This window comes from Tupaia chinensis, unplaced genomic scaffold (assembly GCF_000334495.1).
Source record: "Tupaia chinensis unplaced genomic scaffold, TupChi_1.0 Scaffold000054_1, whole genome shotgun sequence".
Lineage (NCBI taxonomy): Eukaryota > Metazoa > Chordata > Mammalia > Scandentia > Tupaiidae > Tupaia > Tupaia belangeri.
Window position 1 is genome coordinate 10,674,692 of NW_006159512.1, and position 15,172 is coordinate 10,689,863.

General features: G+C 45.3%; 1 protein-coding gene across 1 annotated transcript in view; it reads right to left on the bottom strand.

Annotated features, from left to right (window-relative positions):
• The window catches only part of FRYL (FRY like transcription coactivator), a 210,074-nt gene extending 195,664 nt beyond the window's left edge, over positions 1-14,410 (bottom strand). The window contains 1 exon segment of the mRNA XM_027775907.1: positions 14,288-14,410. The gene's annotated coding sequence lies outside the window, so the exon portion shown is untranslated.
• Positions 14,411-15,172: the final 762 nt, after the last annotated feature.

A 15,172-nucleotide genomic window follows, 5' to 3' on the forward strand; every position in this document is an offset into this window, starting at 1 on the left:
GTCCACTGCGTTGGGAAGGAGAATGTCCAGGGACTGAGTGAAATGCACAGGCCTGAAACACAGGCAGGTGCTCACACAGGGCTGCACAGGACCGTAAGGCATGTACTAACCGTCATGTGGAAGAACCTAACGTCATACTCTCAACGAGCTTTAAAGCCCACTCTAAACCTAGCCAATCAGAATCTTATTATTTATTTTTTAATTTACTTTGCTACAGGGCATGTGTACTCACCAGGGGAGGAGGGGAGAGAGAGAGAGAGAAATCGCCCCCCTGGGACATGGCCGCCCTGCCATCCCCTCTTCTCCATTCTCCTTCTGGGATCCTGGGCATGCATGCACACGTGCCCAGGCCGCCACATGTGGAACGCAAACTACCGTTACCCACGTGGGGTTCAGGAGCCTTAACCTCCACGCCACTGGCTGGTCCCAGAATCTACACTTTCATAAGATTCTCCAGGCGATTCTTAGGCCTAGTAAAGTTTAAGAGGAGCTACTTTAATATACGCTGATGTCAAATAGCACTCTCTCGCTTATGTCATTCTTAGCTCACACCCATATTTGTTTTAAATAGAGAACGGGAGGCCCAGTCGTGAGGGCACACACTGCAACAGCCAGTGCAGCCTGTGCCCCGCGGGCTGGGACCACCCGGGAGGCCCAGGTTCACTTCCCAGTCCACGCCCACAGCCCCAGTGCCTGGAGAGGCTGCCTGGGAGGATCCCAAGCAACACAGTGAGACACTGTCTAAGAGAGAGCTGGGCACGGGGCCACACCCCTGGAGTCCCAGTCGGGAAGCAGAGGCAGGAGGCGAGGGCCATGACACAGTGAGTCCCTGTCTTTTTATTCTTTTCTTTTTAAGAGAGATTTTTTTGCTATAGGGCACATGCATTTGCCAGAAAGACAGACAGAAAGTGAGAAATCACCCCCCACCCCCGCCAGGGGATGGCCACGTCGCAATTCCTCTCCTCTCGGGATCTTGGGCATAAAAGCACATGCACCCGGAATGAGTTTTAAGCCGCTGGGTCCAGGACTCGAACCGAGGCTGACTACATGGAAATCCAGCAACATAACCATTATGCCATTATGCAGGTCCCGCCTGCCTTAAATAATTATAAATAATGGGGGCCAGAAGATGGCATGGTGGTTGAGGTATTATATTCCCACACAGCCAACTTGGTGCCTTGAAAATCACAACAAATAGAAACAGACAGATATGTAAATATATACATATGAATAAGTAAGCATTATAAGTCATAAAACAGAAAAGGGGAAAATTCAGAATCCTAAGAAACAATAAGGAGGAATTTTATGTCTTCCTTATAAAACATTTTTCAAAGCTTCATCGACTAGCCGAGAACTATACGTGTGCTCTCGCGAGCACGCCATAGACAGAGGCGGAAGCTCCGGAGAGGTGCTGGGGCACAAGGCCCCTGAGCTCCTGAGCTATTAATGCTGGGGGTGCCCAGGGCCAGATTCCTAGCATGTTCTCTGATGGACTGCTCCACGGATAAACGTTTGATTGGACTGATCTGCCTACCTCCCAAATCCAAAATCCCGAAGCTTTTTTTTTTGTAGTAATGACTACCGTTCATTGAGATGTCAGTTCTGTTGACCTTTCTTTGTAATTTTGAAAACAATGGCGGAAAGGAGATAGACTCCCCCGGGTAGGTGAGGCTAAGGGGACAGAGATGAAGTCACCTCGTCAGGACACACCGAGAACACTGGCTGAGCTCGGCCCCGTGGGGACTGAAGCCCCACTCTGCGCCTTGTGGAGCGCACCACTGCCCCTCCTCCGTGCCCGTCAGTCTCCCAGGAGCCATCCTCCAACCTGAGGGTTCCCACAAGACCCGGAGAGGCATGAACACGGCGACCCGGTAGGGTCTGCACGCTGCCAGGACTGCAAGCACTCGTGGGCCCCGCTTAGGGAAGGAGCTGAGCCCTCACCCCATCCCCAAGTCCCACCCGCCAGCAGGAGGAATGCCTGAAGGCCTCCCCACATTGGCACCACGAGGATAAGTCCCTGGGTCGGCCCAGTGGCTGCGGCAGACTGCTTGGTTCCTGGGGCTCCGGTTCTTGAGGACACTTCCCGCCCAGCGAGCTTTCTGTCACATCGGAATTCTAAATGACTGTCCTCCGCTCTGTCACCACCACACAGAAGTAAACCTCATCTCGAGTCTCTCCCAGAACTTTCTCTGTGTCTCTACTGACAGTGTGGTCATTGATGAAGACGGAGGTCATTCCCCACTCGCCTTGTCCCCTTCCGTAAAGGAAGTAGCCCGCCACACTATCCTTTACCTGACAGGGGTGTCAAACAAGAGTCCTCTAAGCTCTGAGGCAGGCAGGTGGTGTGGCGGTTAAGGCACTGGCTCCCCACATGGCCGACTGCGGTTAGAGTCCTGGCCATCCTGGCTTGCTTTCCCTTTCTCTTTCTGTCTGTCTCTGGTCAAGTTAAAAATTAATAATAAATAAAATTAAAGAAATAATTCTTTTAAAAAAGAAAGGACAGAAATCCAGTTAGTAGCAGTGGACGTTCTTTAACTAGTCAAACATAGACCATGACTTTCTTTTTTTTTTTTTTTGCTATTGGGAGAGTGTCCTTACTGGAGTGAGAGAGAGAAAGTGAGAAATCACCTCACAGAAGAGATATCCACACTGCAGTCCCTTCCCCTCCATTCTCCTCTCGGGGTTTTGGGCACACACACAGGAGCCCGTGTGTTTTCCAAGCCACCAGGTCCTCGACTGGAGCTGCAAAGTCAGCCGGTGGGATCCTGCTGCCATAACCACTACACCACTGCCTGGCCCTGGACCAGAGCTTTTAGAATTCAATGAAAAGGCAGCAGGAAATTTATAACAAGTGCTACATTTCAGCTGCCCCGAATACCAGAGAGGTGCATTATTCTGCTTTGTAAGCAAGCGTATCCCATACTGTCATTAATGCTTTGGAAAGAAATGAAAATGATACATCAGTGTGTGTATCTCTTAATTGTTTTGTAAAAAAGTCATGGGATACAGCTATTCACCTAATCAGCTTATCTTAACAGAGTACTGTAAAAACTATGGTAACAGGCCAGCAGGTGGTATGGTGGTTAAGGTGCTAGACTCCCATATGGTGGACCATGGTTTGAGTCCCGAACCTAGCAGCTTGCTTTCTCACTTTCTCTTTCTCCCTGAGAGTGCATGCCCATAGCAAATTAAAAAATAATACATAAAATTAAATAAGTCTTTTCTAAAAATATATGGTAGCAATGTAAAAGGCCTCAAAGAGTAACGCTTACTATATACAGGAATTAAAGGCTTCTTCTGTTGAAATGCCGTTCTTTAATAGAACAGTTAAACTGTATAGATAGACTAGTCTTTTGAAATAGTGTTTTATACATACAGATTCAAAAATATCAACCAAAACATCAACTGCATAGCTACCCCTCTTAGCAAGTCAAAAAAACGCAGATAATTTGCTTAAGCCTCCAGGGACTTAAAAAAAATGCTGAGTAACAACTTGTCTCATGGAGTTTTCGAGAGAACTTAGATAATATTTACTCACTCGATCAGTATTTATTGAGTAACTATCATGTTCCAAGCCCTGGGACACCTCAAACAAAGCGAAGTCCACGTTCAGCTTATACTCTATTGGGTCGTCACAAAAGTCATGAGGCATTTTTGCACAGAAAAATTACATCATGACTTCTCCAATCACCTAATATTTGAGGGGTGGAAGAAAATAGCTATTCTCTCCAAAGGAAAACAAATTAGACCATTTAAGCTGCAGGTGAAGTAAGGGCGAGGTGACGGTGTCGTGAATACTTAAGAGGCTGACGCCCTTCACCCCTGGTGCTGCCACACACTTCTGCAGAGTCTCCCGTCTCTGTGCTCGGTGAATTAGAAAAATCAGTATTAGATTTTCGTCACATTAACCTTTTTTCTTGACTCCAAAGAGAATAACACCACCCAAAGTAAGGCTGATCCTATTAGTATTAAACCAGCAGTGCCAGAGCCAGCCGGCAGTGCAGTAGGTAAGGCGCTGGAGTCCTACTCCGTCAAACATGGTCTGAGTCCGAGACCCAGTGGCTTGAAAATCACACCGGACACATGTGCTTACATGCCCAAGATTCCAGGAGGAGAATGGAGAAGGGGTTGTGGCGTGGCCATCCCCCGGGGGGGAGATTTCTCACTTTTCCTTTCACTGTCTCTCTGACAGACAGATGCACCCTATGGCAAAAAGGAAAAAGAGAAAAGGGGGAAAAAATGCAATCCTGAAGACAGGAGGCCCCCACCGCTGTTACAACGGAAGTCTGCAGACACGCAGGGCCTGGCTTTCAGGAGCCGACTGCAGGCTGCATGTATGGGTCACCCATTTTCAGTAGTTAGACAAAGTTCTGAATCAAGAGTAACTGTCTTTCCACCCAGTTTTATGCATAGAGACAGACGTCATATGTTCCCATTCTACCAATATTTATCCAGTCTGTGACCACACAATAGGACCTCACAAAAAGCTAGAAGGATATTTAAGTGTCTCGTGAACAAGACAAGGTTGCCTAACATGTGCTCACGATGGCCTCTTTATTTATTAAGGAAGTAGGAAGTAAATGATTTACGCCTCCAACAATACAAGATTATACAGCAATATACAGTAGAGTCCTTTCACTGTCAATTACAACTGCTGGCTAATCATTGAATCGAAAGCTCCACTAAAGTATGAATCAGAAGAAAAGTAAGAGCTCAAGAGAGTCTACTGAAGGTTTTACGTTAACTTTAAAACCCTTGTTCATTCCCCAGCCTCTGATGTGGTGCCAAGGCCTCGCCTTTGCAGGTGGATCTGCTGCGTGTTCACACCACTGTCTCTCTGGCCTACAACGAAGCCCATGGACGTCAGCCACGATTTCCAATGTCAACTGCTTCACACTGGCCAGGGGAGCTGAAGGTACCCAAGGGAAAAGTTCCTCCCATCTTGAACATTCCACTGGTCTATAAGTAATCCGAGTGCAAATTTTATAGCAAAGTCATCGTTCGGGGGTCTGAGCAGAGCACCCCACTTTGTCCCTACTCAGCCCCTCCTGTTCAGTCCGGGCTTCACTGCGGTATGTGTTACCTAACGAGGCCATGAAGTCACGGACACAGGTGTAACAGGACAGACAGGGCTGGCTAAAAATACAACCAGCTCTCGGAGAGCCTACTGCTCACCCTCCTGGGAGCAGAGGAAGGCAGGGACTCCGACGCTGTGCGACGGGTATCTGAAATACTTTACAGGGGAATGCACGACAGTGGGTTTCTTGAGAATCTCTACGAAAATTTTTCATTAGGCCACTTAACAAGTTTTTAAAGTTAGAACAATTACCAAATGCAAAGGAAAGTGTTCTATAAAATATCAGCCCTGACGGGGGCCAGCAGATGGCGCAGTGGTCACAACGCTGGCTTCCCACATGGCTGATCCCGGTTTGAGCTGTGGACCCGGTGGGAGAGAAGAGTGGAGGACAAGGAGCTGCGGTGTGGGAACGCCATCCCCCCGGGGGGTAATTTCTTACTCTCTGTCTCTCTGTCTCTCCAGTGAGCACAGATGCCTTATAGCAAAAATCTGTTAAATAAAAAAAATTAAAAAAAAATAAAAACTTGTAAATAGCTCAATTCTATATGTATTTTTGTTAAGAATATTTAAAATATCTGTGAATAATTCTACAGTTAAAAGCTGCAGGCAGTTCTCTATATATTGTTTTTTTAATTTCCTAGAGGGCATGTGCACTGGCCAGAGAGAGACAGAGACAGAGAGGGAGAGAAAGCACCCCACCCCCTAGGGAATGGACAGGACTCAAGTCCTCTCCTGCCTTTCGCCTTTCAGGATTTTGGACACCCCGCTTATTTCTCAAGCCCCTGGGTCAAGCCCTTGAACCGCAGTCTGCCGTGTGGGGTCCAGCTGCCTTAACCGCCATGCCACCAGCTGGTCCAATTTCTACATATTCTTCAACTGGCCTTTCAGAAAAGTACAACTGTCAGTCTACACCACAATCTTATCTACCATCCCATAGAAATAATTTTTTAAATACTGAATTAACAAGTTCAAAACAACTGAATCAAGTAAGGAAATGAGATGATGTTTCAGTTTTCTATGAAAGAACAGCTCTTTGCTTGCGCTATGTGCATGAAATCTCTGTATACCTTCCATTTCTTCATTGGTTACATGAACAAAACTGCCACGTCCCTTGCATGAAGCTATGTCAGTTATGTCTTCACAACTTCTATCTAAACAACTGCATTAACTGCATCCCAGGACCACCAGGAAACAGGAAGATTCATTAACACTGAGTAGCAGGTAAACTGCACATACAAGTGAAATCACGTGGGGGTTTTGTTTTTGTTTTTCTAAGGTTTTTGTCAGAGGGCGCATCTGCTCACCAGAGTGATACAGTGAGAGAAAGACAGTGAGAAGGAAAGTGAGAAATCACTCCCGGGGGAAGGGGGTAGGGGGAGTGACCACACTGCAATCCCTTCTTCTCCTGGGAATTTGAGCACACATGCATGCAAGCCCAGCGAGTTCCAGGCCACTGGACAGGACTCCAACCACAGTCAGCCATGTGGTAGTCCAGTGCCTTAACACCCCTTCACGTCCTGGCCCCTGTAGGTTTTTTTCTTATATACTATATAATTTAGTATCTTTTTTTCTCTAATAAAGTATTTTTATATAAAGTTTTTAAAAGAATTATTTAACTTCATTTATTTTATTTTGACAGAGAGACAGAGAGAGAGAGAGAGAAAGAAAGTGAGAAAACAAGCCACCTGGTCTGGGACTTGAATCGTGGTCAGCCACGTGGGAGCCCAGCGCCCTTAACCACCACGCCACTTGTCAGCCCTTACAACTTTAGTATTTTGAGATTCAGGATGGGCCACTGATCAATAAACTGAACTTTCAGAATCAGACATGTTAGGGACCAGCAATTGGTATAAGGGTTATGTTGCTGGACTCCCACATACTACATCATAGTTCGAGTCCCAGACCCAGCGTCTTAAAACACACCGGGCACGGGTGTGTGCACGCTCAAAATCCCAAGAGGAGATGTGACTGCGGCACGATCATCCCCCCAGGGGTAGGGCCGCGCCGCAATCCCTTCTCTTCCATTCTCCTCTCTGGATCCTGGGCACGCACGTACTCACGCCTAGTGTGAGTTTTAAGTTGCCATGTCTAGGACTCAAACTGCAATCGAGTATGTGGGAGTTCAGTGACAATTATGCCACCTGCTGGTCCCTTGCTATTATTTTTAATTTTGCTATAGGGCACATGCACTCACCAGAGAGACAGCAAGCCACCAGGTCTAGAACTCGAACCACATGAGAGTCCAGCACCTTAACCACCACACCACCTGCTGGCCTTCAGGTGGTCTTTTAAGAAGAAAGCAAGTCCAGGGACCAGCAGTTAGTGTAATGGCTATGTCACTGGACTCCCACGTAGTCGACCGCGGTTCGAGTTGGGGACCTGGTGGCTTAAATTCACGTCGGGCGCGTGTGTGTACGTGCCCAAGATCCCAAGAGGAGAATGGAGGAGAAGGGATTGCGGCATGGCCATCCCCTCTGGGGGGTGATTTCTCACTTTTTGTCTCTCTGTCTCTCTCTGTCTGTCTGGCGAGCGCACACGCCCTATAGCAAAAACCTCTCAAGAAGAAAGCAAGTCCAGAAATAGAAGTAACGAGCCGTACAGATGGGCACAGCACACCCTGGGTAACACCTGTCTGTCACCCGCGCTGGCGTGCACCAAGAAAACAACGCAACGATTCAGGCTAAAAGTAAAAAGAGCAGATCTTTAGTAACTCACGTAACTGCGTATGTTCACATATTCTTATTTCACTTATACGCATTTATATGCATTGTTCAGCACAAAGCTAAGTACTGACTATAGATTTTAATCAAGAGGCACCAACCCTATAGTGGCCTTCCCTCCACTTCACTTCATCACCCAAATCAATAATGAGTATAAAAGAAGGATAGTTTCTTTTCTTAAAGAATTATTTATTTAATTTGGGGCCAGTAGAAGGCATAGCAGTTACATCACTAGACTCCCATATGGTCAACTGAGGTTCGAGTCCTGGACCCGGTGGCTTGAAGATCATGCCAGGCACAAGTGCATGCATGTCCAAAATCCCGGGAGGAAAATGGAGGTAAAGGGATTGTGGCATGGCCATCTTCCCAGGAGGTCACTTCTCACTTTCCTCTCACTGTCTCTCTCTCCTGTAAGCACATGTGCCCTAGGGCAAAAATCTCTTTAAAAAAAAAAAGTTATTTATTTAATTTTATTTCTTTTTATTATTTTAATTTGCTATAGGACATGTGAGCTCACCAGAGAGAGAGAGCGAGAGCAAGAGAGAGAGAGGGAGAGAGAGAGGGAAAGTAAGAAAGCAATCCACCAGGTCTGGGACTCGAACCACAGTTGGCCACATGCGAATGTCAAATGCCTTGACCAACACGCCACTCGCTGGTCCCCCACAATTGATATTTTTAAAACCAAAAGTATATGAATAGTTTCTCACAAACACCATGCAGAGTTTTTAAAATCTGACATGTAACAGTTTTAGAAAGAGGACAAAGTAGTGGAGACTTTCACATCCTGCCCTGGGGAGTGAGTTCACGTGAGAGATTTCCTAAAGCAACTTGCCATCTTCTACCAAAATTTAAAATGCACACAATTTATCCTAGGAAGCTATCACCCAAAGGTCTAACGTGACATAATGAGAGAGCCTTAAAAAGTTCATGGGCAGCATGCACTATGAGAAATCTAGGCACGGATATCAAATCTTGTTGCACTAAATATACTCAAATTTTAATTACCTTTTCTATGAACTTTTGAAGGTATGTACACATATACGAGACTGTTTGGGTGCGAAAATTTTGAAATCATGGGACCAGCAGTTAATGTAATGGCTATGTCGCTGGACTCCCATGTAGTTGACCACAGTTTGAGTCCCAGACCCGGTGGCTTAAACTCACACCAGACGCGTGTGCGTGCGTGCCCAAGATCCCGAGAGGAGAATGGAGGAGAAGGGATTGCAGCATGGCCATCCCCTGGGGGGGTGATTTCTCACTTTCTGTCTCTCTGTCTCTCTCTGATTTCCCAGTAAGTACATGCGCCCTATAGCAAAAACTTCTTCAAAATAAAATTTTTGAAATCATGCAGTTTTATTATTTTTTTTTGGGGGGGGAGGAGGGTTTGCTATAGGGCATGTGTGCTTGCCAGACAGACAGAGAGAGACAGAAAGCGAGAAATCACCCCCCAGGGGGGATGGCCACACCGCAATCCCTTCTCCTACATTCTCCTCTTGGGATCTTGGCCACGCACGCACACACGCCCGGCGTGAGTTTAAGCCACTGGGTCCAGGACTCGAACCGGGTCGACTACGTGGGAGTCCAGCGACATAGCCATTACGCTAACTGCTGGTCTTCTAGTTTTTCATAATATATTTTTTCCATGAGCTTTTTGAAGACCTCCCCCCATTAATTGCATATTTTTAAACACTAAAAATTAAAGTCATTATAAATGTCCATCAATAAAGGGTTTAATTGAATGGAATAAATCATTATATACACACATTTTAAATGAGACAGAAAGATGTCTATGATTTAACAAAGAAGAATCAGAACGATTTCAATGATAAATCTCGTTTTTAAACTGTACTGATAAAAATGTGTATGTGCATGGTTACAGTACGTGCACAAATGAAATATACATAGAAAACGGCTATAATGCACTACTCTAAGAAGATTTACTGAACCTCTCTTCTACTAAATACCACGTTAATCCATATAAGCAGCTATGTACTCCCTAAAACAAAACTCATAATCATATAGGACATTCAACATTTTAAAGGATTTTCCTTTCTTCTAATATTTGCTAGTTACTAAATTCAAAACTGATTTTTCTTCCAAAAGAGAACTAATGAATAGGAAAAACGATGACTGTCATCCCTGCAAACTTTAAAGGGTATTAAATTCAACTTCGGGGGATTCCACATAACAGAAGTACAATGACAAAAAAGTCATTGATTAAACATGTGATTGTAATACTTCACCCCAAATATTCACTATCTCCAAAACGAAACAATGGGATCCATTTTTTAAACAAGACTTCGGTGGTTTCTACAGTGACAGATAAAACTCAGCGTCTTCTGTTTTGTTTTTCATATTCTGCCCATTGTAACAGTTTTCAACACTTTATCAACGAAATACCTTCCAAACTTCATCAAAACTATGAACTGTACTAATGGTTTCATCCTCGTTTATGGCATAAATATTTGCCAACAAGTCTTGAAGCACAACTTTAATATTAAAAAAATTTAGGTCAACAATATGGGTTACTTCATTAAACACTTCTAATATTTAAACTTGATTTTCAAAATACTGACACTCCCTAGAATTCATGCTTTAAGAATCCGTTACTTTCTTAAAGCAGCTTTGCAAAGGATAAAGATGTATGGTGCTACTTTACCGAGCTGCTGGCGTCGGTCATAACCACCACAGTGGGCACTGCTTCCGTCCTGCCCATCCGCTGCCTCCTCTGATGAACGCACACTCAGATGGCTCAGGTTAAGCAATCTTGCAGGGCTCTCCTGAAGACTATCTCTGGTATCCAAAATCACATCTCTCAAAAGACTAGGAGGAACGACTCTCTTTAAAAAATCCATGTTACGTGTCTACACTAGCAGATTCACAAGAACACAGAAAGGTGTCTGTCCCGACTTCCTGGATGGGAACCGAAGGTACGTTACTTCAAAGACACGCCATCTGCACGCAGGCGGTGCTACAACCCGGAGGTCGACTGCCAGCTGTTCCAAAGCTGATTTTAGGACACTGACTGCTTGTACTGATAACAAACCCACAGCTACAGACCGTGAAACTGCACTTCACAGACGTGTGTGTGTGTGTGTGTGTGTGTGTGTGTGTAATGGGTGTTAACAGCAATACTGAGACCATAAAATACAGCAATACTGAGACCATTGATCTATATTTAGACTTTGAAAATTTTCACTAAAATTATGGAAAGACAAATTTACTTTGCTCTAAGGTGTGTCTTCCTTTAAACCTACAGCTGAAGTGTAAAACAGTAGCTTGTATTCAAAAGATAATTCTTATCATCTTGAAACTAGACCTCAGGGTTATCAGCTTTTTTTTTCTTCACCCACAATAAGGGTACATGTGTACACCAGTGAGGGAGAGAGAGGGAGAGAGATGGATACGCAGGCGCAGTGTCTGCTAACACCACAATCCCCTTCCTTCCGTGCTCAGCCCATCAGATCTTGGCCACTTGTGCACATACCCGGTGTGGTTTAAGATGACCAGGCAGGGGGTCTGAACCTTGGTCTCCAGGTGCGAGAAGATGAAAAGGAGTCTTTTATACTGTATCGCGAATATTGCAATGTCCTCATAAACAACAAAATTATCATAATCAATCATGTACATTGATAGTGGTGGAAACCTTGGCATGAATTACCAAAAAGTAATTGATAATTAAACATACGGATCTATGGACCAGCAGGTGACAGCAGTAAGTCACTGGACTCCCACATGGCTGACCGTCATGCAAATCCTTGACCCCGCAGCTTGAAAATCACGCCGGGCACATGTGCGTATGTGCCCAAGATCCCAGGAGAATGGAGAAGTGACAGCAGCATCGCTACCCTCAGAGGATGATTTCTCACTTTCCCTCTCACCATCGCTCTCTCTCTCTCTCTGGTGAGTGCACATGCCCTATGACAAAAACCTCTTAAAAAAATATGGCTCTAAGAACATAAAACTGAAGAATTTACATTTTTAATTAAAGATAGTAATCAATACTAGATAACTTATTTTTACAATACCTGAGTAATCTACTAAATATTTTAAATAGCAAGTGTACCTGACCCTAATGTAAACTAAAAGTATGACGAAACATTCCAGCGAAAAGGTGCCAGCCAAAGCCTTAGAAAATTAGAATTCTCAGGACCAGCAGTTGGCGTAATAGCTGTCGCTGGACTTGTAGTCGACCACGGTTCAAGTCCTGGCTTAAACTCACGGTGGGAGCGTGTGCGTGCATGCCCAAGATCCCGAGAGGAGAATGGAGGAGAAGGGATTTTGGCATGGCCATCCTCCCTGGGGGGGCGATTTCTCACTTTCTGTCTCTCTGTCTCTCTGTCTGGTGAGCGCACGTGCCCTATAGCAAAAACGTCTTCAAAAAAAGAAACTTAGGGGAACCAGCAGTTAGCGTAGTGGCTATGTCGCTGGACTCCCATGTAGTCGACCGTGGTTCACGTCCTGGACCCGGTGACTTAAAACTCACGCCGGGCACGTGTGCATGCGTGCCCAAGATCCCAAGAGGAGAATGGAGGAGAAGGGATTGCGGCATGACCATCCCCCCCGGGGGGTGATTTCTCGCTTTCTGTCTCTATGTCTCTCTCTGTCTTTCTGGCGAGCGCACGCGCCCTATAGAGAAAAACTTCTCAAAAAAAAAAAAAAAAAGAAACTTAGAATTCTCTCGTCCTATCCTTTTCTCTGCCTGCCCTCGGTGGTGATGCCAAGTGAGCAAGGAAGAAATGACAAAACACGAAACAGAGAAGGAGTAAACGCCCTTACATAATAACAGATTTAAAGCCTTGAATGATACACGTTTTCGTAGTAATTTAAAAATGACTTTACTGAAGGAAACAGGTACAATTTCATTCTTCTAATACTCTCCAGGAAAAGGATGATTTACATAATACTTCCCCCAAAAAAGAAGCAAAAGTGGTCTACATAAGTATCAGAAAAAAGGTTGTAATAGAAAAACATAAATTTCTGGTTCCAAATTACCCGTGTTCAGCCCTCGCATCTCATTACTTCTATAAAATCCAGTCTTCATTTCACACGTCCAAGAGGCCCTTTACCTGTAACACCGTGCTCTACTGTTAAGGTCAGAGAAAACTCAGGGGACTTCTTAATGCAAACCCTATCATCCTACGTGAGGGATCCTACAGTAAAAAGAGGGGGAGGGGACCAGCACATGGAGTAATGGTTTCATCGCTGGACTCCCACGTAGTCAACCATAGTTCGAGTCCCAGACTCGGTGGCTTAAAAACTCACGCCAGGAGCATGTGTGTGTGTGCCCAAGTTCCTGAGAGGAGACTGGAGGAGAAGGCACTGCAGTGTGGCCATCCCTCCACGGGGGCGATTTCTCACTTTCCGTCTCTGACTCTGTCTGTCCGGTGACTGCACATGCCCTAAAGCAAAAATCTCTCTCTTAAAAAAATAAAGGCGAGGGGAGGGATATAAAACAAAGAAATGGAGTAAAAGACTCAAATTCTCTGTCCTAAGGCAAGACGATATCTAACAGGGAAAAAAAGAGACTTAAAAAAAAATGCTTCTAAGAGGCAAAGTCTCTCTTAATCCTCGAGCATAAAAAGATAAAAATTACCACTGAATATTTCCCACAAATAGCAAATAAATAAATAAAAGAATTAAAACCATAAGCGATGCCTTAAGACACCTGAAAATGAGCGTTTTGTTTTCCAGGTCCTTTTGTTCTCTCTCTCAGGGTGATGACCTTATCTTCCACTGTGGCTTCCCCCAGGTCTCCCTGCAGGCCTTCCTTATCTGTGGCACCCAGAAACACAGTGGCGTTTAGCACATGATAATTACAGATGGGAAGTCTCCTTCACATTTGTCCATGACACACACACACACGACCATCTGTGTCATTACTAACCCCATCGTTCTAAAGTGTACTTTCAAACTGGAGGAGGAGTTTGGGGGTCAAGAAAGAGGTGCTACAGGAGAGATTTTTCTCAGGTTTCCTTCTTCCAAAGAGTATCTGCTGAGTAGCTTCTATAATGATCTGTTCAAGCTACAATGCCACTGAAGATAGGTCTATATGGCGAAGACACTATTTAAGATGGGACATAAACTCACAGCTACCCCGTGGGGTGGCCAGAGCTTTGTTGACACTACTATAATTCAGTTTCTTCTGCCTAATCTGCTTCCTGTCCCCCTCTCTCCATGGGTGTTGATCGCTAATAATATCCTGAAGCCTCAGCTTGCAGAGGACCCACCCTGAGACACACAGCCCGGGCAAGGGTGGCATTGCAATGACAAAGCAGACCCCCTGCTAGAATCTCTGAGGGAAAACGTCCTCAAAGCCTGTTTCCATGTTGACATTTCTAAGCACTCCGGGTTATCACACCTCTGACCTCCTGGTTTAATAGTGAAGGAATCGAGAAATGATCGTGGGAGCTTATAGTTAAAAACAGCCTTTAAAATCGTTTAGACCTCAGGCACAACTTGGCCTTCAGGGCACTCACTGTGATCTTACCGTATCACTTGAAGACAGTAATTTCTGGGCGGTATCTGGGATCATCTAATCCTGACTGTGTGACTCGCGAGCAGTTTTGAGAAGTAAGCATGTAGATGTTAATCATCCAAGATTCAAATAGATGGCTTCAGCTCTGAAGAAAAACAAAACACAACATTTACACATTAGGTGTATTTTTAATAAGTGGGACCAGCCAGATGGCATAATGGTTACGTCACTGGACTCCCACGTAGTCAACCGTGGTTCAAGTCCCAGACCCAGCAGCTTAAAACTCATGCCAGGTACATGTGCGTGCTTGCACAAAATCCTGAGAGAAGAACGGAGAAGGGATTGCAGTGGGGACACACCCACATCACCCCCCCACCTCCGACCACAGTGCAGTGACTTTTTGCTTTCTGTCCCTCTCTGTCTCCGGTGAGCGCACATGATCTATAGCAATAATCTCTCTTTCAAAACAAACAAAACAGGGACCAGTAGTTAGCGTAATGGCTATGTCGCTGGACTCCCATGTAGTCGACAACGGTTCGCGTCCCGGACCCGGTGGCTTAAACTCACGCTGGGCGCGTGTGCGTGCGTGCCCAAGATCTCGAGAGGAGAATGGGGAAGGGGCTGCGGCGAGGCCATCCATCCCCCTGGGGGGTGATTTCTCGCTTTCTGTCTCTCTGTCTCTGTCTGTTTGTCTGGCTAGCGAGCTCACACGCCCTATTGCAAAAACCTCTCCAAAAAAAGAAAACACACACACACACACACACCCACACACACACACACACACACAAAGAACCTTCCTCAGTGAATTCTCATGTCTATCCCTGCCTCTGAATATCCTGCATACCAGTGTTACCTAACCCTGCAGTTATCCTCTTTCAATGACATATGACATTTTTG